This window comes from Rhinolophus sinicus, chromosome 12, assembly GCF_057876585.1.
Source record: "Rhinolophus sinicus isolate RSI-liver-muscle chromosome 12, RSI-T2T, whole genome shotgun sequence".
NCBI lineage: Eukaryota > Metazoa > Chordata > Mammalia > Chiroptera > Rhinolophidae > Rhinolophus > Rhinolophus sinicus.
The window spans coordinates 40,519,275-40,546,363 of NC_142512.1; the positions used below are offsets into that span (position 1 = coordinate 40,519,275).

At 42.0% G+C, this 27,089-nt stretch overlaps 1 protein-coding gene across 3 annotated transcripts in view; it reads right to left on the reverse strand.

Annotated features, from left to right (window-relative positions):
• STAT5B (signal transducer and activator of transcription 5B) overlaps window positions 1-18,017 on the reverse strand; it is a 61,690-nt gene extending 43,673 nt beyond the window's left edge. The window contains exon 1 of one of the 3 annotated variants that reach the window (XM_074320725.2): window positions 17,820-18,017. The gene's annotated coding sequence lies outside the window, so the exon portion shown is untranslated. The remainder of the gene's footprint in view (window positions 1-17,819) is intronic. The other 2 variants (XM_074320726.2, XM_074320724.2) reach the window with 2 other exon arrangements.
• Between the last annotated feature and the right edge of the window lie 9,072 nt (window positions 18,018-27,089).

Sequence of the window (27,089 nt, forward strand, 5' to 3'; positions counted from 1 at the left end):
CTTACAGGTAAACAACAAAGTCTGTGCATTCAAACCAATATTTGGAAATAAGTTTTCAAAGCATCTCACCAAAATCAGACTAACAGGGGTGATGACTGGCTTTGGTGAAAGGCCTGACGATGTGAAAACAATGTCTGATGAAAACAGGACATCTGCTCATCCGTCAAGTTGATAACCTTTATGGAGCTATAGGACATGTGGGCAAAACAAATCAGGTCTAATCAAGGATTCCATGGGTAAGATCATTTCAGTGAGGTATTAGTCCAGCTTTTTTCCAGGATATACAGCTTTATTTACAGGATAACTTTCATGCTTGCTACAATCAAATCAAATCATTTATCTTTCAAAGATGATTTGCAGATTCAATCTCCAAAAGGTACTAAAAATAAAGAGCACGGAGTTAAAAATCCACAATGGGACTTGAGTTCCTACCCACCAATGCACAGCAGCACAAGGTGGTAGGTGACTAGCAAACATTTAGTTTCTTCTTTTTCCCATAGAATAAAATATAGGTCAAATTCTACTAAAACGACAAATACCATCACAGTGAAAACCTAGGCATAACAAAAACATTTTGAAACACTTGAAAATGCACCACCTGTTTTCTCAAATCAACACAACCATCTTTTGTTCAATATAATGAATATAATAAATTTTCAAACAAAAGAATCAGACCCCTTGGAACATAACAACTTTTGTATATGCTCTTAAATTTTCACCTCAGAAAATATATTACATATTCTAAAATAGGTTGTCATATTATATTGGGAAAAAAATATTTTTCAATTATGGAAATAATCCCATTGTATTGAGGAATTAATTACATTCAATAAATATATCAGGATGTTTTATGTGTTATAATTAACCTACTTTTGGCACCATATTAAAATAAAGGGGTTCCTACAGCCTACCTAGTAGTAAAAGCTACTGAATGTTTTATTTAACGTTAAAAAGCCAACTAATTTGGCTTCGATGTCAACCACTAGTCAAAACAACACAGACATTCTATCCTTTTCTTCAAAGGTTCCTTCTAGAATCAGAGATCTTAAAAGACCATTAAGATAAACTAAGTAGGAAGAACTGAAGAATGGAGGGCCCTGGGGCGTAGGCATTACCTAGATTACCTTCCGAATTTGTCTACCACGCGGGCCTCCTGAAGCTCCATCTGTTCAGTCTTCTACACACGGTTCGCATTATCATCACCTCACATATAAAGAACGGAAAATTACTCCCCTCCTGTAGGTACCTTGTAAGACTAAACTTTGAAAGGAAAAATTTCATCTGTAGCTAGACGATGCCAAATTTCAAGCCTTAACTTTAAGTACACCATAAAAAGAAATAGTAGCTAAGACCAAAAGATGAATCCGATTATTTTCTAGACAAACTCATTTACACACACACACACACACACACACACACACACACAAAGCAAAACAAAATAACAACCAAAAAAAACCCAACTCAGCCTGAAACTGATTGGACAGCTGAGTAACACCTAAAGCAGAATGGGTTGTTTTTGGTTCCAGAGTTGTAAGCAAGGTCATACCGTGTTTCCCTGAAAATAAGACCTAGCTGGACAATCAGCTCTCATGTGTCTCCTGGAGCAAAAATTAACATAAGACCCAGTCTTATTTTACTATAAGATTTGGTATAATATAATATAATATAATATAATATAATATAATATAATATAATATATAATATAATATAATATAATATAATATAATATAAAAGACTGGGTCTTATATTAATTTTTGCTCCAAAAGACACTGTAGAGCTGATTTTCTGACTAGGTCTTATTTTGGGGAAACACGGTGTAGGTGACAAGAGATGACTTAGGTTGGTGCATCAGTTTATTATCGAGGCCCTTGTATCTGTAATAAAACAACAGGCAACTCCCAACCTCTTCCCTGTACCCTCTTCCTGGTCACCTTACAAATGAAATCCTACTCCATGTTTGTTGTTTGAAACATGGAACATTTTCTCATAGAAACAAAGTTATACAGAGATTTTGAAAAATTCCTAGGTAAGCCCCAAAACCTGTTGATCTATAATCCTACAAAACCCAATCACCCTTTATAATTTTGTTTCTGAAGAAAAAGATGTTAGAATTTCAAATCAGGGATACCATTAGTGACAAAATAATGCTTCTCTCCCTGTCTATTCCCCATTCCAGCTCCGACACAGCACAAACTGGAGAAGTCTGACTCCCAAGAAAAGAGAAGAGCCTCCAAGGATATGGATGATGCTCGACCACGCTTTGGTGCAGCAGTTTCCAAAAGAGGGAGTGCATCTGTGTAGGGATGTGTGTGTTTTAGGATGGGCGTCTGGTGGGAATTTAGGGGTGTCAGCTTCTTCATCTAAGAGTAGATTCTGCAGGCTTACAGAGCAGTAGCTTCAGTTTCCAGAGGACAAGACACCCTATTTGAATTTGAGTTATTTGTAAGCTAAATGTTAAAAGTAGGAGACAGCTATATTGTATTTGATTTCTTTAGGAAGCCTGTGACTGCAGTCTAACATGATGGCCACTAGCCACATGTGCTATTGGGCACTTGAAATGTGGCTAGTGTCACCAAGAAACTGAATTTTAAAATTTTATTTCACTTTAACTTAAACGTAAACTTAAAAGTTGCTGCTCAGTTTAGTTATTGGAAAACTTTCAAGTATGTTTGGAACAACTTGGGTATGTGAATCTACTTTATCAGTTGCTCAAGTAGAGATTTTATGAAATCTGAATATATGTTTCTGGTGAAAATTTTGCATACAAATTGAGATACACTATAAGTATAAAATACCCACTAGATTTTGAAGACTTAGAACAAAAAAAAGGAATGTACAATAGCTCATTAAGTTTTTATACTGATTGCATGTTGAAATGATAATATTTTGATATACTTAAGAAAAAATGCAGTATGACAATTAAGTCCACGAACTTATCCTAGAAAAAGTGCTCCATACCTCATTGCTGAATATTACTACGGTCACCCTGGAAGTACTCCCCCTTGGGAAGTTATGCATCGATGCCAGCGCCTAGTACAGCCTTCAAAGCAGTTTTGGAACTCTTTCTGGAATGGCCATCAGAGCTGTCATCGTATTACCCTTAATGTTCTGAATGTGATCAAAATGTCTTCTTTTATGTTCGGGTAAAGAAAGAAGTCATTGGGGACCAGATCAGGTGAGTAGGGAGGGTGTTCCGATACAGTTATTTGTTTACTGGCTAGAAACTCCCTCACAGACAGTGCCGTGCGAGCTGGTGCATTGTTGTGATGCAAGAGCCATGAATTATTGGCGAAAAGTTCAGGTCATCTAAATTTTTCACGCAGCCTTTTCAGCACTTCCAAACAGTAAACTTGGTGAACTGTTTGTCCAATTGGTACAAACTCATAATGAATAATCCCTCTGATATCAAAAAAAAGGTTAGCAACATCGTTGTACCAAGTTCCTGAACTTAATTGTTAGACCTCGTATAATTAAAATTTATTTCACCTGTTTCTTTTTACTATTTTTAAGGTGGTTACCATAAATTTACATTTCTACGTGTATTGGACAGCACTCATCTATAATATTTTACATATTTCATATATAACTTTTGTTTACAATTTTTTAGTTCATATGTCTTTTTTTCTTTTAAGTCATTTATTTAAGTGTGTTTTTTCAGGACCCATCATCTCCAAGTCAAGTAGTTGTTTTAATCTAATTGTGGAGGGCATAGCTCACAGTGGCCCATGTGGGGATCGAACTGGCAACCTTGATTGTTAAGAGCATAGCGCTCTAACCAACTGAGCTAACCGGCCGCCCCAGGTTCCTATGTCTTATTTGTAACATTTATAACTTTCTTCCTACATTTTGCTTAGGAGGAAAAATTTTTGAAATCAATCTTAAGCTTTTAAATTAAAAAATTTAAATATATGTAGTCTTACTGTGCTTACTGAAATGTTAGTACAAAATTACACTATTTTGAGTTGAAAGTGTATTGTTTTTAAAAATTATTCTTCTGTTACAAAATCTCTACGGAAAGGTATGTTTAAGAAGACTAGATTTAGTGATTTCTTTAATGGAATTACTGGTGATTCTCTACCATCTGTCCGAAGAATGTGAAATTCATTTTTCATTAGGATATAAAAATATATCCTAATGCATATTTCAAAGGACATTCAGGCAAATTCTTACCTCTCTTACTCTCTGAAAAAACTTTAATGATCCAAATTAAATGTCCAGTAATTAAAACAATGTGGTATATTCAGAAACACACTGATCTATGAAACAGAATAGACAAGGAGCAGATCTAAATATGTAGGAGACCTTAGTATATGATAACTGGCCAGCCATTTGAAATTGATTTAGGTTAAAATTGTTCATACATGAAAAACATTTAGCTCAGTGCTTGTAAACAGTGAGTAATCAATAAATATTAATCATTGTTATTTTTAGGAAAACAAGACTACATTCCCTCCTCACTTCTTACACAGAAGTCGATTCCTGGTGGATCAAGAGACTTAAATGCAAAAAAAGAAAAAAGAAAAAAAAGAACCATAAAATGTTCTAAATGAAAATTTAATAAATTTTGGATATGGGTATGGATGGTTTTTCTAAGCATGTCTTAATAGCCAGATCAGAGAAGAAAAGACTACTAAATTAGACTATATAAAAATTTAACATTTTTGTAGTGCAAAAAATACTACACAAAGTTGAAAGTCAAAAAAAAAAAAGGGAAGAAATTACTTGTAATGTGTAAGACAGAAAGATCTGGGCAAACTCAAACACCTATAACAGAAAAACAGGCAAATTACATAGAAAGGCAAATCACAAAGAGGAAACAAAATGGCCAATAAACATGTGAAACACTGTCCAACTTTGCTAGACATCAAAGAAATACAAATAGATATGAGAGGCTAGCACAGATATAAAAGCCGACAATACTCAGTTACGGAGGATGTAGGGACATGGCCATCCCCTTCAAGCACTAGTTATTGGTGGGCATATCCGCTGGGATTGTCATTTGGGAGGGCAGCTGGCACTATCTATACAAATGACTCAGCAATTCCACTTCTAGAGCTTACATCAAAGAGATGGTCTGGTAAATATGAAAAAAATCCACTCAGCCTAAGGATCCGCACCATGTTGTTGTTTATAAAAGTGAAAAACTGGAAACAATCTAAATATCCATTAATAGATTAACTAAATTATGGTAGGGCTCTACAATGGAATACAGACCCTTAAAATGTTAAAGTGGATTGATATTTATTAAGTTTCTGGGGGAAAAGTTCCTCCTGAGCCCTTAAATAACAAGATCAGACTAGAGGTTTGTTTTAACCATAAATATGGATTATTTGTTCTCTTCTCCATGTTTCCAATTCCATTACCTGTGTTAATGGCAGCTGGTTGTTTATATTAGGGGCTTGTAACTAGAGTCTACGAACCTTTCAAAGTGTAAGCAAAATTACATGTGTATGTGTATTTTACTGGGAAGAGAGTTACTGGTTTCCTTAGAGTCTTGAAAGATCCCCTACTCCCCAAGTGGTTAAGAACCATTGGCACATACAGTATAACGGGTCAAGGTGTTGTCTAACTGCCCTAAAAAGCATATGTGATTCTACAGCCCATTCATTCACTAGTCAACAAATATTTACTTAGTATTTACCACGTCTTACGTTGATTAGTAGCTAAATTACAACAAAATTTTGGAATACATTACTTTATGCACTTTGGAAGTATTTTAAACACACACACACACACACACACACACACACACACACACTCATCCATAACCTCAAAAAGCCCTCTAGCAGCTAAGGACAAAAAGCAGATTAAACAGTTTCAAACAAAATTATGTTAACTTTTGAAAGAAGTAATTTTTTTTTTACAGTCTTTTGAATCTTACATATATTTGAGTTCCCTTAATAAGGTAACCTTAAGATTTATAGACTGAAAAAAAGACATCTTTGTGAGGATAGGCAAGTTCTCAAAACCGAATAAAGACCAGAACACAAACAAGTAGTTTTAAATGAAGAAAGTAATGTCATTTCATATATTAATTTTAAAAATGTTATATAATTGACTGATGCCATATTACAAAATATGTGATGCTAAATTTGAGACCCTAAATTTATATACCTTATAAAATATCTCTTGGTTTGATGAAAGTGATTCAGATACATAAGAGAAGAAACTGGTCTAACTGGTCCCAATATCACAGTAATAAAACAGATTACAGGGCAAATTAGCAACTACAAAAGAACTGAAACTGCAGGAAAACATAATTTTGGATTAAATGAGATTACCACATTTTCAGGAGGCAGTAAAAAGTGATCAGCAAAAAGACCCATAAGATCAACAGAATTTATTAATGAAGGCACAGTAGGAAATATAGGGTAATAATTTTGTTTTCAACACATAAAAATATTTATCTTCATGAATGTAAATTAACTGCTCATGTATTTAGGTATACAAAGCACTAAAAGATACTATATGATTTCTTTTATGCTTTAGTATTTTCAAAATTGACTTAAATAAAATTCTATTATAGCAAATTTCATTACAATAAATTCCAAGGCACAATCTAAGTTAAGGTAGATTTTTACTGAGATGAATTTTACATAAAATAAGTAGAAGTGCTGGGCTCCAAAATATGTATTTTTTAAGATTGTAATTTTGTTTGCTACAAAGTGGTAAGTCCTAAATAGCTGTGCTTCAAAAATTCCTCTAAAACATTAACTTGCAATTTAGTTTCATTTTTCTCTTTTAAATTCCTTAAAATGTTAAAATGCTTTTAAACACTAAATCTAGTTACAAAGAAACTATTCAATGTAAATTCAATTAAGGCAGAACATAAGTCTCTTGTATTAACAATAACATACCCAAGAGAAAGTATCTTTCACTAGAGATTTCCTTTACCAGATATTCCCAAATGAATACCATAATAAACATTTAGAGAAGTCATTAAGCAGTATGCCTAATGGAATTACAAGAAAAATAAATCCATAAACCCAGCAACCTTTGTAGGTATCATTATGAAAGAGAAAGCTGCACAAACGCAATCCAGAAAAATACACATATATTGAAATGATACAATGCTCAGGGTTGTAAGAATTAAACTAGACAAAAAAATTTTTCAAGTCGATAAAAACATATCTTCAATACGAAATGAATGGCAACTTAGAAGAGCACATACACAAGTAAAATGATATAATTTCTTTATATTTATAAAATAATATAATTCTCCATCAGCTTATACATAAAACCATGGAGCTCAGTGTGTATGTGTATATATATATATATATATATATATATATATATATACCGAGTTTAGGAAATAAGCCAGTGCTCAAGTTCAAATTATTTTAACTCTGAAAACACTGAATACAATTAGAATGATTTTGTAATATAGTTCTTCAACAGAAGATGTCATATAACCATACCAAATAAGTATACTATGCCAAAATACTTAACACAGACATCACAAACTACTCATGTTTCTGCTCCTAAAAAGGAAACACTAACTGAAAACCAAAACAGGTTTCTCATTCTAAGATAAATCAATACACAAACATCATTTTAAAAATCACTTTCCCTCCAGCTTTATCGAGATATAATTGACATATAACATTGTGTAAGTTTAAGGTGTACAGTGTAACGATCTGACATATGTATATATTGCAAAATGGTTACACATAAGATTAGTTCACACATCCATCAACTCACATAGTTACAATTTGCGTGTGTGTGTGTGTGTGTGTGTTTGTGTGTGTTGAGAACTTTTAAGTTACTCTTAGCAACTTTAAAATATACAACACAGTATTGTTAACTACAGTCATCGTACTGTATATTACATCCCCTGAACTTGTAACAGAAGTTTGTACCTTTGACCACCTTCACCCATTTCCTCGCCCCCCCCCCCCCCCCCCCCCCGCCCCTAGCAACCATCAGTCAGCTCTGTTTCTGAGTTTGGTTTTTTTAGTTCTACATTTAAGTGAGATCATACAGTATTTGTCTTTCTCTGACTGACTTATTTCACTTAGCGTAATGCCCTCAAGGTTCATCCGTGTTGTCACAAATGGCAGGATTTCTTTTTTTTTAAATGGCTGAATAATGTTCCTATATATATATATATATATATATATATATATATATATATATATATACATATACACACACACACACACACACACACACACACATATTAAGAAGGGATATATATATATATATATACATATATATATAATTTTAAAATGGAGTAACACTCCATTATATACATATAAAAAGAAATATATGTGCATCGCATTTTCTTTATCTATTTATTAAAAATAACATTTTTTCTTGATTATGAAAGTATTTCCTGTTCATTATTACCTGTTTATTACAGAAAAACAGGAAGACATTAGAAAGCACGTGCGTGTTTGCACACACACATCCAAAATCCCACAATCCAGAAGAAATCTTTTTTCGAAGTCTATTCTTTTTCCCAAGCACAATTGTATGTGATTGTTTTGTAACTTAATTTTTCATTTAGTTATATATTGTGAACTTTACCTAAGTCATTAAATACTGTCTTATAACATGATTTGAAATGGCTGAATAGTATTCCATTGTATGGAAATTTCTTAATTTAGTTAATCAACCCTCTAATGCTGAACACTGAAGTTGTTTCCAATTTATTGTTATTTTAAATAACACTGTGAGGAATATCTTGTACACAAATCTTTGAACATATTTTAGATTATGTCATCTAAATGGAACTGTTAGGTCAAAAGGTATGCACATTTTTAAGATTCTCAACATATAAATCAAACTTCAAAATATGCACCAATTTACATTCAAACCATAGAGTAATGAAGGTGTCAGCTTCCCCACATCCCTAAGCAACACTGCTTTTATTTTTCCAATATTGTTACTTTGTAAATCTGTTAACTGGAAAAATTATGTCATTGTTTTTATTTGCATTTCTTGATTTCAAATGCAACTGAACATAATTTTATACAGTTGTTGGACATTTGTATTTCTTCTTTTGTTAATTTTCCCATTGGGAGAGCCATCTATTTCTTATTATTTGTATATATTCTTTATATGCTAAGAGTATTAACTTATAACCTTTTCTTACATATGTTAAAAACATTTTCCTATTTTGTCATTTACCTTTGGTTGCTGGCATTTGGGGCATAAAGAAGTTTTTAATATTTTTGTATTTCTCTATATATCAATATTTTCTATTATAAGTTGTTCCATAAAAGCCACTGTTTTAAGTCTGTCCTGTTCAAATTTACCAATATAACTGGAACACAATGCTAAGTTTTGTCCAAACTAGGCCACTCACATTTGGGTAATAAAAATTCAAAACCATAAATTTTGACATCACATTTCTAGCACAAAATTTAAAATGTGTGCTTAAGGTAATAAGTTATCTTACTTAAGAACCCATTCCTTTAAATTTATGTGCTTTGCTCTGCTGTTGCAAAATCAAAAGCTCATGCTTCATCACCAACTCAGCATGTTAACTGTAGCCATGTCATTCAGGAAGCCAAATATTTTCCATTTTGTTTTGATAACCTTCAACAGTTAAGGAGGACGGCCAATCTCTACTCATATTACAATGAATTTAGTATTTTTACTTGATATTTAAATTCATTGCAAGATAAAAGCATCTTTAAAGGATGTTTAGGATAAGCTTCAGAGTTTCCATTTATCATTACATAACTGAAACAATAACAACATAAGAGAAGGAATATTTACACTGCATCTTTATGTATTTAGACCTTCCATACCTTTTGGAGTAAGGCGCTACAATGTCCAACTCTCACTATAATTCTCTCTCACTTTCTACCAGAAATAGATCACATATCCTAAAAACAAATCAACAGGGTGAACTGACTGTTTCATTTTGTAAAGAGCTGTATATTTCTATAGATCTCTATAGTTTGCTACTTTTCTCAAGTCTAAAAGATGATCAAAAGATTTTGAGAAACATGAAACAAAACAAAACAAACAGAATTAGCATCATTTCTGAGAGAACATTTTACCTAGTTTAAATTATGGGTGAATATTTTGTAGAATGCTAAAGTTGATAAATTCCAAAATTCCAATTTTTAGTACTTTAACAGATTAAGTGCTCAAAAGTTTCCTTTTATATATGCTACAATGACATTTGTGACAGGAGCTTATTTAAAACATTTTTCCTAGGTTGGAATTTTAAATCCCATTTTTTACAAAAACATAGTGATTTGCCACCAGGTACAGGCTCTGACTTTTAGACAACACAAAACAGTTTTTCACAAACTTTCTAATTTACTCTCACCTAAAGGCTGGAAAACCCCACTGCAGGCTTTTTAAACTCAACAGACATAGAAAAAAAAAAAAAAAGCTTTACTTGTAGGATCTCACTGACACAAACATAAGGAAATTCTGAGTTATAGATACTTCACATTAAGCTTTTTCCACTGACACTGTAACTTTTGTCAACATTCAAAGAAAATTCAACCCTGGTCAAAGGTGACAGTTTGACAATCCTGGAAGCTAACATCCTCTGTTTATTTGAACTAGTTTATACTCTCTGCTCAGGGAACTGAAGTTTTTATCTCTCAAATTCAAATCACTACACTTTAGGGTTATGAGTTGTATCTCCAAGATTTGACTTCACAATCCACCTCCAAGGAAAAGGGCTGAGAAAAAATAAGCATCAGATATGAAAAGGACCGCATTTCTGAGACAGGCTTGTAATGGCCTTTGCATAGCTCTAAACACACAATATTTCTTTCAGTTGCCTTCACCCCCCCAAATTAAAATTCTTAAGTCTTGCTGTCTCAGAAATCACAAGTAGTAGCTCTAAAAAGCTTTAATAAAGCAAGAATGGGACCATAAATCCCTTTAAAATAAAGTTGTAAATAAAATGAGCTGGATACTTGTGTCCTCAGTCAACAAACACATACGTGGGTTATCACTTTATGAGGGGTTTACGTGTCTAATTATTACATTGCTTTGTACACCTGAAACTAATAAAAAATAAAGAAGAAAACAAACAAACACGTCATATGCCACACTGGCACGAAAGATCCTTTTGTTTGTAAACAGAGGCCAAGGAGACAGCTGATAGCGCTCCTCCTATGATGTATATAATAATGCTCGTGAAAGAATAACAAAGGACAACTTATAGTTAAAATTAAGACTTTCTCTTTTAATTAGCAGGAGAGAAGGGAAGGAAAAGAGAGGTGAGAAACTTTGTGGGGGCAGAATCGAGATGACTTGGAAGCGGCAAATGACAACCTCTTTGCTCCCAAAGTGCTGGGAAAAGACAATAGTTTGGTGCTAACAGGTCTGAACTCCTTGGAAGGCACTGCCTGAAGGAAGAAAGTCTCCTGCTGCCCTTGAAGAAGGAAGCTGCCATGTAGTGACAGGGTCTGAAAGGGGGCGACATGCAAGGAAGGAACTGCGGAGCAGCACCCAGGGGACAGCAAGAAAGCAGGACCCTCAGTCCTATGGCTACAAAGACCTAAGTTCTGCCGATGAACTTGTGAGCCTGGAAGAAGATCTGAGATCCAGAAAGAAATGCAGCGCACCGAAGCCCTGATGGGAGCCTAGTGAGACCCCAAGCAGAGGACCCAGAAATACCAATTTCTCAAGCTTCCAGGAGCAGCAATGTTGGGGTACCACACTGCCAGTGTCACAGTATTTGTGGGGGAGATGTATGGTTCTAATCATCTTTCTGTCAAGGTTCATTTTCTTTCACATTAACCAGGAATTTCCAGCAAATGTTCAGACCTTTTATTTAATGATCTCACGAAATGGAGATTTTATACCCATCCGCACTTTCACCCTAAAGAATGCATCTGGTGCGAAAGCCTATTTTATTGAAAGAATTATTTTTCAAAATGGATATGGCTTTATCTTTTTATAATTGTGGAAACAATTCATGCTTCAAATGTTTAAAAACATTTGCACTGCGCAGAAAGATGTAAAAAAGACAGTAAAAATACCCTTATCGTGCCATCCAAAGATAACTTTTATTCCTTTGTGTGAGTGTGTGCACACATTAATGCACATATATTCACACAAGCACGTGTTTTTTATTTGTACTAAAATGAGATCATACTTTTTCCTACTTCAGCAATCTATCATGAATATCTTCCCATGTTAATAAATGTAGATCTACCTCATCATTTAAAAAACATTTCTGTTTTAATATAATTTCCACCAGGAATATATACGTTAGTTGGAAAAATACCACATTCATAAACTTAAAAAAAAAAAATCCAAATATATATAAAAAATTTTTCTATTAAATAAAAGGGTCCATTTTGGAACATGAATAAATCTAAGCGTTAAGGAAATCATTGTCTCATTGCAAAGTTACAGTTGCCTGCAGCCCTTTGCAGTGCAAGGGTTAGGAATGCAGCCTCAGGAATCAGCATGGCCTGGATCCGGGTCCAGCCCTGTCATTATTGCAATGTGACCTTGGACAAGTTACTTAACTTCTCTGTGGTCATTTCTTCATCTTTCATATGCGGGTAATACCCACCCCTCTGAGGATCATGAGTTAAAACAGGGCAAGAGCTTCTAACAGTGTCTGCTTGGTACTGGAAGTGGGCAGTGTTTTAGGTATATTTTTACTATCTTTCTACTTTTCAGGCTTTGGACATAATCTGAGGTACTTTTTAATGAATTTTCTGATCACATTTTGAAAGATGGCATAATAGTGATTATACAGATAATTAATATATCTCCCCAGATAAGCTCATGGTAAGCAGAGCTATAGACCAGAATGGTAAATAGTTGTTTTTAATACAAATCATGGATATGGCAGTTACTGGTAACTTCGGCTTGATTTCCCACATGCAAAAAAATCCCCTACCGGGGAAAACAAGCAGTATTAGAAAATACTTGGGTTTGTCCTGTTATTATTGCAGGGTAAAGCCAAATTCACTTTTACTAGCCTGATGGGCACTGAAAATATTAGTCATCAAATTAATCCCAACAAATAACAATAATTGATTGGCTCATTGATGTATTTCCCCTTGTCTTCCCCAACCTTTCTCTAACGAGTCAGAAAGGAAAGTTTTCATATTTTCTGAGAATCTCATTACTATTCTCAAACCATACTCTACATCTTAGTATAATTTTAAAAATGAGTCAGCACAAGCACTTCAAAAAACTAGCAGTGCATAGAATATGGAGATATTTCTCTTCAGGATATAATAGAAATCTGGGAAAATACAAAGAGTTAGTCAGAGTGCCAAAGGCAATGGAAGCATAAATGGAGAGTGACTATTGGAGTAGATTTTGCAAGCTGGCTTCCAAAGATAAATAAATGTTCTTTATCAATCAATATATGTATTTTTCATCTTAATACTATTATAATACATGGGAAATGGATGTAATTATTATGAATAAATCCAAAAAAGAAAATATCCACTATGTGAAAAATGACAACTTCTCCTTTCTTGAATATAGGAGGAACATGGGAGGTCAAGATACTCTGTGTATTAACCCCTTTTGCAAATTGCATACTGCATAACTGTACAACATGCTAATGTAGTATTGCCTGTAGTCATGCGATCCAAAAGAAAATTTAGAAGAGATAAGCTGCCCCTAAACTGCAAACATATTTGAATGCCAATTTAATTAGGGGTCTATTCAGTCTTTACACTTCTTAGAATAAAGTTAGTTGAAGGCCCAGAAAAGGCCACTTGTTTCAATCACTGAAACAATATTATTACATTCTCCTTTCAAGGATATACTTCTCAAGGCTCCATGTAACTCATACTCCAATATTTATATAAACAGTAACCTACCACGTGAAAATTACTCAGGAGGGTCAAGGAAGAGTTTTATGGCTCAGGGTGATTCCTCCAAAGTTCTACCACCGACCCCAAATTTCTCCTTGTTCTTACTTAACTCCTTCATGACATTTTGTATGGCTTTTAGGTGAGGTCAGAAAAACTGCTATAGTCACTGCTTAATACGTGGGGTTCTATATTATGTAAACCTGTGGCAACCGCTCTTTAAAGGCTGACATTCAAGGATCCACAGAACACGTTTCCACTCTTAGTGCTGCGCATTTTCTAGGTAGCTGTGAGGAAACACATGCCAACAGCGCCGTTTTTTCTGTTAATTGCGCCTTTGTTGTTGTTATTATTTTACTGTTGTTGTTGTTTTAAGATTTCTTCCAAGGCTGCTAAACCTTGAAGAGAGTTGGGGATTCAGGAATGTCTTGCCTTCCCAATTGGGTATTCAGGCTGAGCTTAGTAAAGCTGTGATGAAGCAGTACAACAGGTCAAAGATAAACCACATGGCATCTGATACTTGACTTTATGTTTAAAATTAAAATATGATACTAAGAGAAGGTTAACATGTGGACCTAATTTTGAAAATACAAACAGGAAGCACCCCCACCCCAATATTACCATATAAAAAAAAAAAAAAGGAAACCAAACCTCAAAGATAGAAGTCATGGGTGTGACCAAAACTAACAAAAGTAATAAAACGTCATCTAAAACCCTGAAACCACCAAAAGTGATGAGGGTCTTATTCAACCAGCTAAAAATCTAACACCTGTAAATTACTCCTCTCTTTGATTAGTAAAAATAGCATAGATTTAGATATGTAAAATCTCCAAACTGGCTTAGGCTTTTCAGTAGTAAAGGATCATCATTAATAAGAACATATCCGATGTCAATATTCTACTTTAAATAAGGACATTATAATTAAGCGTGAATACAATTTTCAAAAGCAAACTTTTTATCACTGTGATGCTCATGATTGAAATGTACAAAAAAAGTGTCTGATCAATAGAAACTAGATTGTTAAATCTGACTTTCTTATTCCCAGAAATAAGCATAAAACGCTTGTGTTGCCAACATTGCAGGGGAAAAAACACTTCTGATTTTAGAACAATTCTATTAACAAAGCTCAGATTTAAAGAAAAGTTTTTCTTTTAAATACCACACAAAATTGGGGACAGTGATACTTTAGAGCTAACTTTTAAACATTATTTTTATTAAGAAGTTCCAGAGTCAAAATATTTTGATACTTTATTATGCAGTAAAAGGATATTTTTCTGAAGAGCCCAGTAACCTGGAATTTTCAGATAACTTTTTAAAAGAATGTTTCAAATGCTCTAAACAAATAAAAAATCGGGAGGTTTTTGCTTCCTTTTGTAGGGATAAAGTGGTGATCTACACTTTAATAAAAGGGAAAAAATATGCCACTGGTAGACAGACCAGAAATCTGTACTTTATGAATACATGTTTGTAGGGCATTAGAATAATTAGGCTTCCTTTGATTCTACCTTCAATCTGCAATCTAATCTTGAACATATAATTTACCTACTTAAAACACCTTCCTTTTAGAATAAGACTACCTGTATTACCTACTTACATAAAAACAAGCCAAATGAACCACAAACACATTCATTAACATACACCTAATACAAATCACAAACAATCTGAATGTAACTTGAAATAATTTTAATATAACTTGAAAAACACTGACATAAGTACCAAAAGAGCATTAAACGACACCTTTTACTAGTCTTGGTATGGTTTTGCCTATGTAATTACAATTTTAAAAAATCAATTGAGAGCAAGAAAACGAAGATGAAATGAGAAGTTGGCGCTCAATAGGAAGTGCTGACCAAAATATTTATGTTGTAACACTCCAAACAATGATAGCACTGTTTTCCCCTTTTATGATACGTATCATGAAGCACCTATTTAAGAAACACATCCACCTTAAATTTCTTCACACAATCCATATTAATACCCTGTTGGAGAACGTGAATATTGATAAGGTAAGGATGAGTAAGAAGGTGGGATAATTTATTTATTTGGGTATACAGCAAAGATTTTCTGCAGAGTTTAGCTCCAAGTTATGCAATAAGCAAACTGCTGGTGATAGAAATCAACTCTTTTTTTTTCCTGATGTTTTGCGTGTTGTTGTTCTTTTTTTTTTTTAAGATCTCTTCATTCCTTCCTTATGTCTCAACCAGGTGCTTGAAATTTTCATCTTCCAAAGGCTACAGAAAACAAGTAATCTACCAGATAACATTTACCTGACCAAAGATGTGGTGCTATTCTAATTAAATAAGGGCAGACATCACAAATTGTCGCACAGGAAATTTTTCTGAAAATTAGCAGCCCCTTTCCCATTTACGCCATCAATTCTAACAGCTGTGATCTTCCATGAGACAGAAATTGGTACCAAAACAAACAAACAAACAAAAACCACGAAGCCTTAAAATAAGCTTTCAAATGGTCGAATCCATTTGAAATGATCAGAACCCATCCAATGCTCAGTGTTACAAAATAAAATTAGAAAAACATAAGGAACCCTAAATAAAATACATCCTCTTCTAAGAACGATAGCACATGCCTATAAACAATATAAACAAACGAACAAAAACAGAACATGAGGAAAGAAGCAAAGTTCTATTATCTTAACTGAACAATAACAAAATTATTTGAGGTAAGATACTCAACAGCTGAAAGCTTATTATGGCCTAGGCAGCTATCCAACCACTTTGGAAATCTAAGATACAAACAGATGATTAACACCATTTGAAGACTGAAAAAACGACATAAACTCATTTTAATAATTTGGGGACACACTAGCCCTTTCAAGGGGTATTCCCCGTGGACATTCCAGAGATAATTTATGAAATTGCATTTCGGCAAAGATCTACCATTTCACTGTGCTTTGGTAAGATCGCTGCTCTGAGAGTCCTCCGACCAACATTTCAGTTCCTGAACACAGCTGTGTGAACCGAGCAGGCCACTTACTCCACCTCTCTGGGCCTCAGTTTCCTCGTTTGTACAATAAAAGAATGTGGCATAATCGTTTGGTCCTTTCCAACTCTAACCTTCTATGACCCACTTGTAACATTATTTACTTGATACAAAGCTATGACAGGATCACACGGGACAAGAAGAATAAGAACCGGGCATGGCTTCTCAGGAAGGAGGATTGCTCTCTTTTTGCCTTTAAAATTCTTGTGGTTTTCATTAAGCTCATCTTTCTGAAAGCTGGTACTTGTTTTTCTTCTTTGCCTTTTCCATCACTGCTGGCTACAAGTGTTTGCAATCGCCTCTTGCCCCACACAAGTTCTTTCCTCTTTGATCAGCCTGACCATCTTGCCAGATTCCTTTATAGCCTCCGACCAGCTTTTGTGACACACGACTCCCTTTTCTCCCACTCTCCATATCTACCCCCGACACCAGGAGCACTTTTTTGACTTTTTATCCTGGGCTAGAAAAAGAGAGCACGCTGCATCCCACTGCCACACGCTCGAGCCCGGGCCTGGCGGGTCCCAATGTGGGGTCCCGCACCCAGAGGCTTATCGTATTTGTTGCCTTGACTCCTTATAAGGCACTGTTCCCTGAAGCTCTGCTACTACCCCCCACCCCACCGGGCACCCCCGGCTCACCCGACCCCCGGGAGTCGCAGATACCTTTTGAAAGGAGGAAAGGCAAAGAGACAGCGGGGACTATTCGGAACTGCACCACGAAAGTGTGACTGGACAACAGCAGCCCTCTTGGCTCTCAGGATGGGCACCGGGGTCCCTCACACGCCCTCCGCAGACACACGCCCACCGCCTCTACTCTACACCTTCCTCCCGCCGCGGCCTCTGCAAAACGCCCCTCGCGCGCCCCGGGCCCTAGTCCCCCACCACCCCTCACCCAGCGCGCAGCGACCGCGGCCGCCTCCCCGCCCCGGAGCGATGGCGGCGGCGCGATCCTGCCCGGCGTCTCGGCGGCCGGGGCGCTGGGCCCCGCCCGGGCCGTCTCCCCGACCTCTCCCTCAGGCCCCAAGCCCAGAGCTGACCCCGCAGCTCCTACCTCGTTCGGCCCTTCGGGCGCCAGCAGCTGCCTCCCGCTCGCCCGCTCGCTCGCTCCCTCCCTCGGCCGGGCCGCCGCGCAGAGTCGCCTGCGCAGGGTCCCCGCCTGGGGTGACGGCTCCCGCCGCCGACTCTTCTCGCGCCGGGGCCCACGGGGGCGCGCGCGCCGCTCGCGCGCGGACACCCGGCCGCGCGCGCCGCCCGCCACCCCGAGCGCGCCCCGCGCCGGCGCGCGCCGCTTCCTGGTTCCGCCCGGTGCGCGTTCGCGAGCCCCACCGTCTCTCGCACCCGCTCTGCAGCCGCCCTGGAGGGACCCGGCTACCCCTCCGCGCACCCCAAGTGGCTGCACGCTCCGGGAGGCCGGTGCCCGGGGTAGCCCCTTGTTGCCGAGGTGGGGTGGGTTCCCCACTGGGCTCCCCAGTCAGGTCCCACAGACCACGAGCACATGCTCCTTTGCGTGGGTAGGGTCGACCACCACTAGCAGGGCTCTGGCCAGACTGCTGTGGCCGCGTGGATTGGCCCCCCTTCGCTGCCCGCCCACCTCCTTTCCCCAGGGCTGAGGCCCGCGTTCCGGGTCCTGTCCCCCCCAGGCCGAGGTCAGAAGTCCACTGCTGGCCCGTCAATAATTATCCCGGGTTTGCTCCCTGGAGGGCGTTTCAGCCAGGCTCCCGCCGCCACGGCAGGAGTTTACATTCACCCAGGCCCACTGGATTGGTCCACTGTTCCAGAGTGAATCTATGGCGGACAGGGGTGTCTGACACCATTTCCCTCCCTGCGGAACCTTGCTAACTGCCACCAGTCAGAGCTGCGGGAGGAGCTGACTCCTCTATTCAAAGAAGGAAGAATAAGCAGAATCACCTCTGTAGGATCCAGGGGACAGAGGTCGCTCAGACCCTTTTCCGTGTAATGGGGAGGGGATGTGGTGTCTGAGGAGGCAACCTGAGTCATCCATTCGCCTCTCCTCTGACTACATCTCTGGAACTAGCCAACGGTTTCCCTGGCAACCCTCCAAGGGCTAGCACCAAAGCAAGGCATATCAGATCTCCAGAAGCCCAGCTGCAGGTGCAGAAGGAGCAGAAGGACCCTACACACACACACATACACACACACACACACACACACACACACAGCCTCCCTTCCCTACAGTCTGAAAGTCTTTATGTCCAGGGATGGACAAGATCTGCGAGACCCCAAGTTCTCCCATAATCCTCCTTTGGCAGCACTTCCCAGCAGCCTTCCCTTCACTTCCAGAATAACACCAGCCACAAAGATCTTGTGTCTGCAGCTGATCACAAAGTCCTTCTCCCTCACCCAGGCTCCTGCGTCGATTCCACATTCTGGGACAACACCTAGCACAGTGCTTTGCACAGAGTAGGTGCCGGGAGCTTGGAGCTGGAGCAGGAAGACAAGCCTGGACAGGAAGCTGGATGGAAACACCAGCCCTGAGCTCTCTCTCACAGTCAGTGTCCGTGATGGTTGGACATTTGGGCATACCACATTTCTCTTCCTTGTAAGCTTTCATACCAGCACACATGCTGTTCCCTCTGCCTGGAATGTTCTCCTGCCGTCTTGATGTCTGTCCTTCGCCGACACTTGCTCCAGGCAGTATGAACCTCGCCCTTCCTATTGCCCACCACACATTTATGCCTCTATTATGGCACCTCTCGTGTTGAAGAACAATTTGTTTACATGTCTCTCTACCCCCAATGGCAGACCCATTCCCCCTAAAACCCCACCCCATGCAGACACCCAATAAATATTTGAGGAACAAACCTTACGCTCTAGGAATAGAAATAGAAACCAGGAGGGTTGTGTAGTAATTAAAAGTGCAGAATCTAAAACCAGGTTCACTGTCAATTCCTTGAGCCATGTGACCTCGAGCAAACTTTCTGCCTCCATTTCCATGTTGTAATATAGTGATGACAATAAGACCTGACCTCCTTGCAGTATGGTAAGAATTAAGTGAGTTAATACATATAAAGTGCTTCCAACGCTGTAAAGCACTATAGAGCGGTTAACTTGTTTTTCGTTATTGTTTTTAGTAACAGCTAAGATTTATACCCCTCTTCCTAGGGCTGGTCAGAACTAGGACTCAGTCCAGCTGCCTCAGCTGCTGTGCTGCAGGGTGCTGGTTTGAATGCCCTGGAGGCTGGGGCAGGGACGGTTCTTTGTTCTTCATCTCCTAGCTCATCTCTGACTGACCACTAGGCACCAAGCTAGAGCTGGCTGGCTGTGTGCAGAGACACACCGGACATAATGTTCTGGGTGATTACCTCAGCAAAACAAGAATGTGTCAACCTGAGATTGGGAGGAAAGGTCCAACACCTAAGCTCTCCCTACTTGCTAATTCAGACGAGGTGAGACCCTCTTCTCCTGGGCCTCAGGGACATAGTCTCCTAAGGGAGACTACACTGAGACGTGACACACAAGGAGTCCTAGAAAGAAACACTGAACAGGAAGGTAGGATCTAGAAAGACCCTACAGAGAACCCACATAGAAAAGGTCCCAGAGGCACACGTGCAGATGTGGAGATGTCCACAGAAGAGAGAGAGAGAGTTGGTGTCATCTCCTGGCCCACACTGGTCTGGCCCAGGGGAGAAAGAGGCTTGAAGGAGAGTTTAGAAGTTGGTGGGCAGCCTTGTCCATACCTCTGACCTACTCTCAAGCAGCTTGACGCCAGCCTCCCTCCCTCGCTGTCAGGGACAGGCATGTAGCTGCCACAAAGGACAGGTCCCCCACTTCACATCCTCCCCTAGCCCTGCCCAGCCACAGGGAGATCATGAGGACATTTTCTGGAAACATAATTGAAACCATAACCACGATCCTCTCTAGCCAGAGACCCATATTCATCTACTTTCCTTCTCTAGACCTCTCCGGACCCCAGGAATCATGTTGGCCCTGGGGGACCCCTGGCCACACAGCAGCAGCTTCCCTTCTTCCACAGGGGTATGATTCCTCCCTATTAAGATAGTACAGGTCCTTGGAGCCACGGGGAGAGGGCATCGGATACTCAACAGACAGAAGGCAGAGACCTCAGATCTCTAGGGCCTCAGACTGGTGGTTTATCGCAGCCAGTGGCTCGGGAGGTGCTCCGTGGGTGCCAGGGCTTACTTCTGCCACAGCATGGGCGGTGAAAACAGCTGAGTTTTGTAGTTAGATCCGGTTCCAAATCCCAGCTCTGCCAACTTGCCAGTTGTGTGACCTTAGTCAAAGGACTCGACTCCTCTGAGGGCCTCAGTTTCCCTCATGTGTAGGTCAAAGTAGTTAAAATCTAGGATGTTTAGAAATGCATAGTATCTTTCTGGGAGTACACGTAAGACCCTAGTAACTGTGGTTGCCCCTGTGGAGGGGACCTGGGGGACAGGAAAAGGGACTACCTTTCACCATATAGCCTTTCGAATCTTTGGAATTTTATACCATGTGCTGTACTACCTATTAAAGCACTAGGAAAATGAACTTTTTAAAAAGGAAAATGTAGAATGAGATCATGTTCATGAAAGTAACTAAGCATCACATATGGCTTGCAGAAGGTACTTGATAAATGATCTTTTTCTCTTTCTTTCCCTCAGCCCAACCCTAGCCAGTTTGCTGGGCCAAGAGGAAGTGGGCATGACGGTAGAGTGGGGGGTGTGGATGTGAGTGATGGATGTACAGGTCCTTGCAGGAATTGCCACCTGGAGGTTCTCACGTACTCTCCATTTGTCTTGTTCCTGTATGCCTCACCTGTCTAGTCTCCCTTCCAGACAGAGCTAAGGGGGTGGCTCTCTGCAAAGCCCCAGGGACCCCCCACTGCCTCCTGAGACAGGATCACTGTATCCTCTCCACCCAGAGTCCTGGAGCCCTCTGCATTATCCAGAGAGGGCAGGGCTGACAGAGGAAGGAGCAGAGTATCACCCCAGCCACTATCTTGCTGGCTTCCCAGGCAGTTTAAGAACTCAAACGTCAGTTCAGCACCAGGCAAAGATGAGGCTACTGTTGTTGCTGCCATGGGCAGAAAAGCAGGTCAGTAGGACTAGAGCAGGCAGAGGCTAGGACAACAGAGAAGAGAGCCTCTGGGCGCTGTGGGTCAGGATGTGTGAGGGAAACAAGGTCTGCAAGGAAACCCCTGAACTGTCAGAGCTTGGGGTAGGCCTGTGCTGTTTTACGAAGCTTCACTAATCCAACAAATATTTATGAAGCCACTAGTATGTACCAAACAGTGAGACACACCCCTGAAGGCCACTAGTTAGAGCCAGACGAAGAGACCTACAATACAGGTAGATTTGTGAGGCGAGAGGAATGCAGAAAAGAAAATGCCTGGCTCTACTGGCCAAGGTCTCTGAGGACCTCCGATGTGCTAGGCGCTGGAGTGAGTCTTCACAGCAATCCTGGGATGTGGGTCTTTCTGTCCTCCTTTTATGAAGGAGTTCTCTCAGCTCAGAGAGGCAGACTCCTGTGTCCAGGATTACACAGCAGAGCCAGGGTTGGCACCCTGGCTCCAAAACCTGTGTGTTTTCCTATGGGCCATACTGAATCTATGAAAGGTGAGGAGGATGTCACCAGGTGGCCAAGGGAGGAATGACATTCCAAGTAGGTGGAATGGAGGGGCAAAGGCTTGGAGTTGAGAGAGGCTAGTGCACTGGGGGAACAGCATGGCTGAAGCCCAGAGTGAAAGTGAAGGGAAGGCCCATGCTTATGTGCGATCACAGCAGTAAATGGATGTGTAGCCAGCCAGTGAGGAGCCCGTGAGGACGGGATGGGGCATTGGCCTTTCTTCATTTGGGCTTCATATCCCCCACTCACTCCTGGAGCTGGGGAGCTTATTTTTGAGGCTTGGAGATAGGGGAGGGGGCAGGGAAAGTGTGGGTAGGACTCTGCAGTAAGAAACCAGAGAACAATGCGAAACAGAGACAGGGAGAAAGGAACCCCCTCCAATCATAGCAAAGGAAAGTGGCAGAGTGTTGGGGGATGGCAGGGAAAGAGATGCAGGGCCCTCTCCCACACAACCCCCAGAGGGCTCGAGGCTCGGCTCGGATACTGGGCTGGCTGAGCCACAAAAGCTTTCCTGTTGGGTGAGGAGGAGAAACGAGCTCAGCGGGAAGAGGGGCCTGGTAGTTGTGGATGAGGGTGGGAGCCAGCTGAACCCGGCCTGCTCAGAACAGCAACCATTCCCACTCAGCGGCCCACCGCTCCCTCAACAGGCTCTGAGCCTACCCCTGATAAGGGTGGGCTCCTCCCGGCCCTCCTGACTAGGTAGGAAATGTACGCTCATTAGAGATGTTGCACCCCCCCACTCCCGCCCTACACCCACCCCCACTCTCCCCTCACCCCCACCCTACCCCAGCTCATGCCAGCAGATGGACAGGGCCGCTGGGCAAAGGAGGGCAGGATTTCCCTCTTCCACCCACCCTGTCAGTCCCACACCCCTCCCCTCACTCTGTTCCCAGAAACAGAGGACAGTCACTATGCCTCAGGCGGGATGGCCTTGTGTTCTCTTGGTGACTTCACTGTAAATTGACTTCCCTGAAGAGGGGTAGAGGACAGGGGACAGAGGCAGGAAGGGGGAACAGGCTTCACTCAGGACCCAGCAGCTCCTACCCCTGTTCCAAATTCATATAGAATTCCTCACCATGTGCACACACACACCCTCTCTTGATCCTGCTTTGTCTTCATGGACAAGAATGGGGACAGCATGTCTACAGGGAGGCATTAGGGTGAGGAGACCCGGGAGAGACAGGGACATTGGTCTTGGGAGTTCGGTGTATGCTGAGCATGGGCCTATGGCCCCCTTCCAGGCACCTTGGGGGTGGGAGCTGGAGTGGAGGTGGTCAGTGCCAGCAGAGGCAAGGTGGGGGTGAAACAGGCCATTTAAGAGCCCAAGGGCTTCAGTTCTCCCCTCTCTGCTGGACACAGAGATTCTTCCTGGAATGCCTCCAGCTTTCTTGGAAAGGCTCTTCACTACCACCCCACCTCCCCTCTGGCTCCCACACAACAGGAACTCTCCTTGAAGAAGGGACTTGCAGCAGAGGAAACAAAGGCATCTCTGTACCATCTCCCTCCGCCACCCAGGAATGGTTAGGTCAAGGTGACCTCAATCTGTTCTCCCCAGGGCATCATCAGGGCCTTCTCCACTAACCTGGTATCCATGGGCAGGACAGAACTGGGACTTGGGAAAATTCTTCCCTTCCTCCATAAACTCAAACCAACACACAGAGCAGGAGCCTGGGCTGTCTTGGAGATGGATAGGCCACATGGGGTGCCACAGAACAATTATGGGCTAGCCCAGTCAAAGGAGACATCTTCACTCTTTGGGTGTGTGCTGGGGTTAGGGGAAGTCAAGAAAGGTTGCACTGAGACCCTGGAGCCTTGTGCTAGCTGTGCACTTATTGGCCAGACAGCTGTGGACAGGTTTCTCTCCTAGACTAATCCAAGGGGATGATGCTGGCCCTGCCACCTTTAAGGTTGTTGCAAGGATGAGCTGAGGAGTGCAACCGTGTTGGTACACAAATGTGCCATGATTCAGTTCAGTATATGTGCATGATGTGCTGACTACAGACTAAGCTAGGAATCATTCCTAATAAAACATGATCAGTCTTCTTTGGGGGAATGTATTCCTGTAAGATTTTTTTTAATCCTTCCTCATTCCCCATGTAATGCTGCAACTTGGAATTGGGGCTGATGGGCAGTGAGGGGAGGCCAGCCTGGGACCCGAGCTCAGTTCAGACAGTAGGCAGTTTCTGATCTTCCTGAACCCCATTCCCTAGCCCTCAGTTTTCTCCTCTATAGTCTGGGCTCCTAAAACCACTAGGGTACTTTGTGCTTTGTGGTGAGAAACAGCAAAGACCAAGCCAGGGGACTGAAAGCAAAAAGAAACCCCAAATTTGACATTTCCAGGTAGTTGTGTTATTCAGAGCTGTGACCACAGTCACCTCTGCCCCCAACCCAACTCTGACACCCTTCCCTTTTCCACTCCTTTGGGTGCCTTTGCCTATCCTGGGAAAGTGCCAAAGCTCCTCCCTGTCCCACTGCATCTCAAAGGGAGAACAGAGGCACAAAGAAATGGAGAGACACCCAGACAGCATTAAACGAAGAACAAGACAGACCAAGAGAGAAAGAACCAAAAGGAGGAGAATCGAAAAACAAGAGCAGGACACCTGCAATGAAGGACTCTGCAATTCAGAGCCTCACAGTCTGAGAGGACAAAGGGGGGGGGGGGAGCCAGAGGTCAGCCAGGAAAACAGCTGCCACCACTGGACACAAGGTGGTGGTGGAGGGTAGAGGAGGGCTCTGAAGGCAATGGGCACATCCTTTTATGCCAATCCCTCCAGTTTTGTTCACTGGCACCTCAATGCTAGCTTTTTAGAACCCAGGACTACCCATCTCCTTGCCAAGTCCAGCCCAACCCAGCCAGATGTTCAGTAGGCAGGGCTTCCAGCTGGAGCAGCAGGCCCCTTCAGGCTCTGGGGAGGAGGCTGGAGACACCGGCATCCGTATATCACCCTTTCCAGGTGCATGGCAAGAGTGGTCCTCTGCCCTCCAGATGTGACTTAGAGGACTTGGAAACCCAAGGAATCTGCTCCCACCAACTGTGACTTACCCACCTGCTCAAAGTGAGAGTCTGGAGGGCACAAGTGCCAAGCTCGGCCCACCCTCCATGTGGCAATGGGTTTGGATCTGCCACTGACAAGCTGCATGACACTGGCCAAGTCACTTCCCCTCTCCAGCCTCTGTTTTCCCCTTTGTAAGATGATCTTTATGATTGTTTCCAGCTATGACACTTGACTCTCATTCCTGGTGACCCCCTAGCTCTGTGCATCTGACTCTCCCCTGCCAAATCCATTGCACAGGGGGGTGGGGGGAGGGAAGGGACAGAGAGGCCTGTGCTTCCTGCTCCCTAGGGCTCCCCTATGGAACATCAAAAGAGCAAGCTTTCCTCAATCCTTTGCACAATCCTTGACAGTTTTCAATTCCTTTCCTCATGATCCTGCCAACTAAAACTGTGACCAGACATGGAAGTGTGTCTGTAGGACCCAGACATTCCAGCTTCTGCAGTTTTAAACTTTGGTTTTTCTCTGAAGTAAAAAGAATGAAAGTGGAGAGGTAGTGAGGGGCAAGAGGGTGGGGGAGTGGAGGGGAGAAAGAAATGGAGAGAAAAGGGCAAATCCAAGAAGGCATTAGGCAGGGAGGGAGGGAGAGGAGAATGATCCCCCCCAGGACAGAAGTCTTGGCCCAGCTGGGCCTTGAGTGGGCAGCCAGGCTGGCCCCTCCCTTGGTGGTGCCAATACCAGCTGCCAGGCAGAAGGAGGCCCAGAGGAGAGGGAAGCTGGGCAAAGGGGATGGAAGGCTTCCAGTCCAGCCTTGCCCAACTCTGCAGGCCCCTTCTGGGGCTCTCAGGGAGGGGCTGTGACCCAGGCAAGGCTCAGGGAGGGTGTCCCCAGCTCTGGCAAGGCCTATAGGCAGTCGTGAGCTTGTGAGGATTCAAGACAGCCCTCCTTAGACCTTTCTGAAGGTAAGATCAGCTTTAGTTGTGACTGGGCTCAGGGAAAGGAAGGGCAGCTTCATTTATGGACCATAGTCTGACGAGTAGGCCTCGTGCCCACTGTGTGATGCTGGGCAAGCCCCTTCCCCTCCCTGGACTTCCATTTCTTATCTGGAAAATCTCGGGGGGTTCCAAACATATGACTGCCAAGGTTCTTTCCTGTTTCAACTGCAGAGGGTGAGTGCACAGTGGTGGGAGTAATGGGAGGAGGGAAGTGGGGCCCTGGCGGTGAGCTGGCTTCTCTGGAATCCCCAGTCTTTCCCCTCCCTACGGGTTTGCCTCTAAAGTTACAAAAACTGTGTCCTCAGCCCACAGAAAGACACGCACACACAGTTACTTTTTTAATTGAGAGACTCGAATGATGACAAACGCCAGAGCTGGAAGGCATCTCCAGCTAGTCCAACCCTTCCTCCCTTTTTACAGATGAGAAAACTGAGGCCCTGGTTTGGGATTTCCAGAGCCCGGGATTTCCCCCGCCCTCCCACCCCCATTCCCGGGCCACTCCTGCGCCTCTGGCCCACCGCAGTCCAGGGCCGCACGCGAGGGCCGGCTGGGATTCCCGGGGGACCCCGCCGTCGGGGCAGCCTCCACGCCCGGCGCCGCCCAGCCTCACCGCACGGGCCCGGGCAGCGGCCGCCGCTGCGCATTCGCCCGGGAGCCAGCGACCGAGGGCGGAGGCGGGGAGGGAGCGACAGAGGCTGGGAGGGGTGTTGGCGAGAGCTCGCGCGCTGTGTATGGTCTATCGGAGGCAGC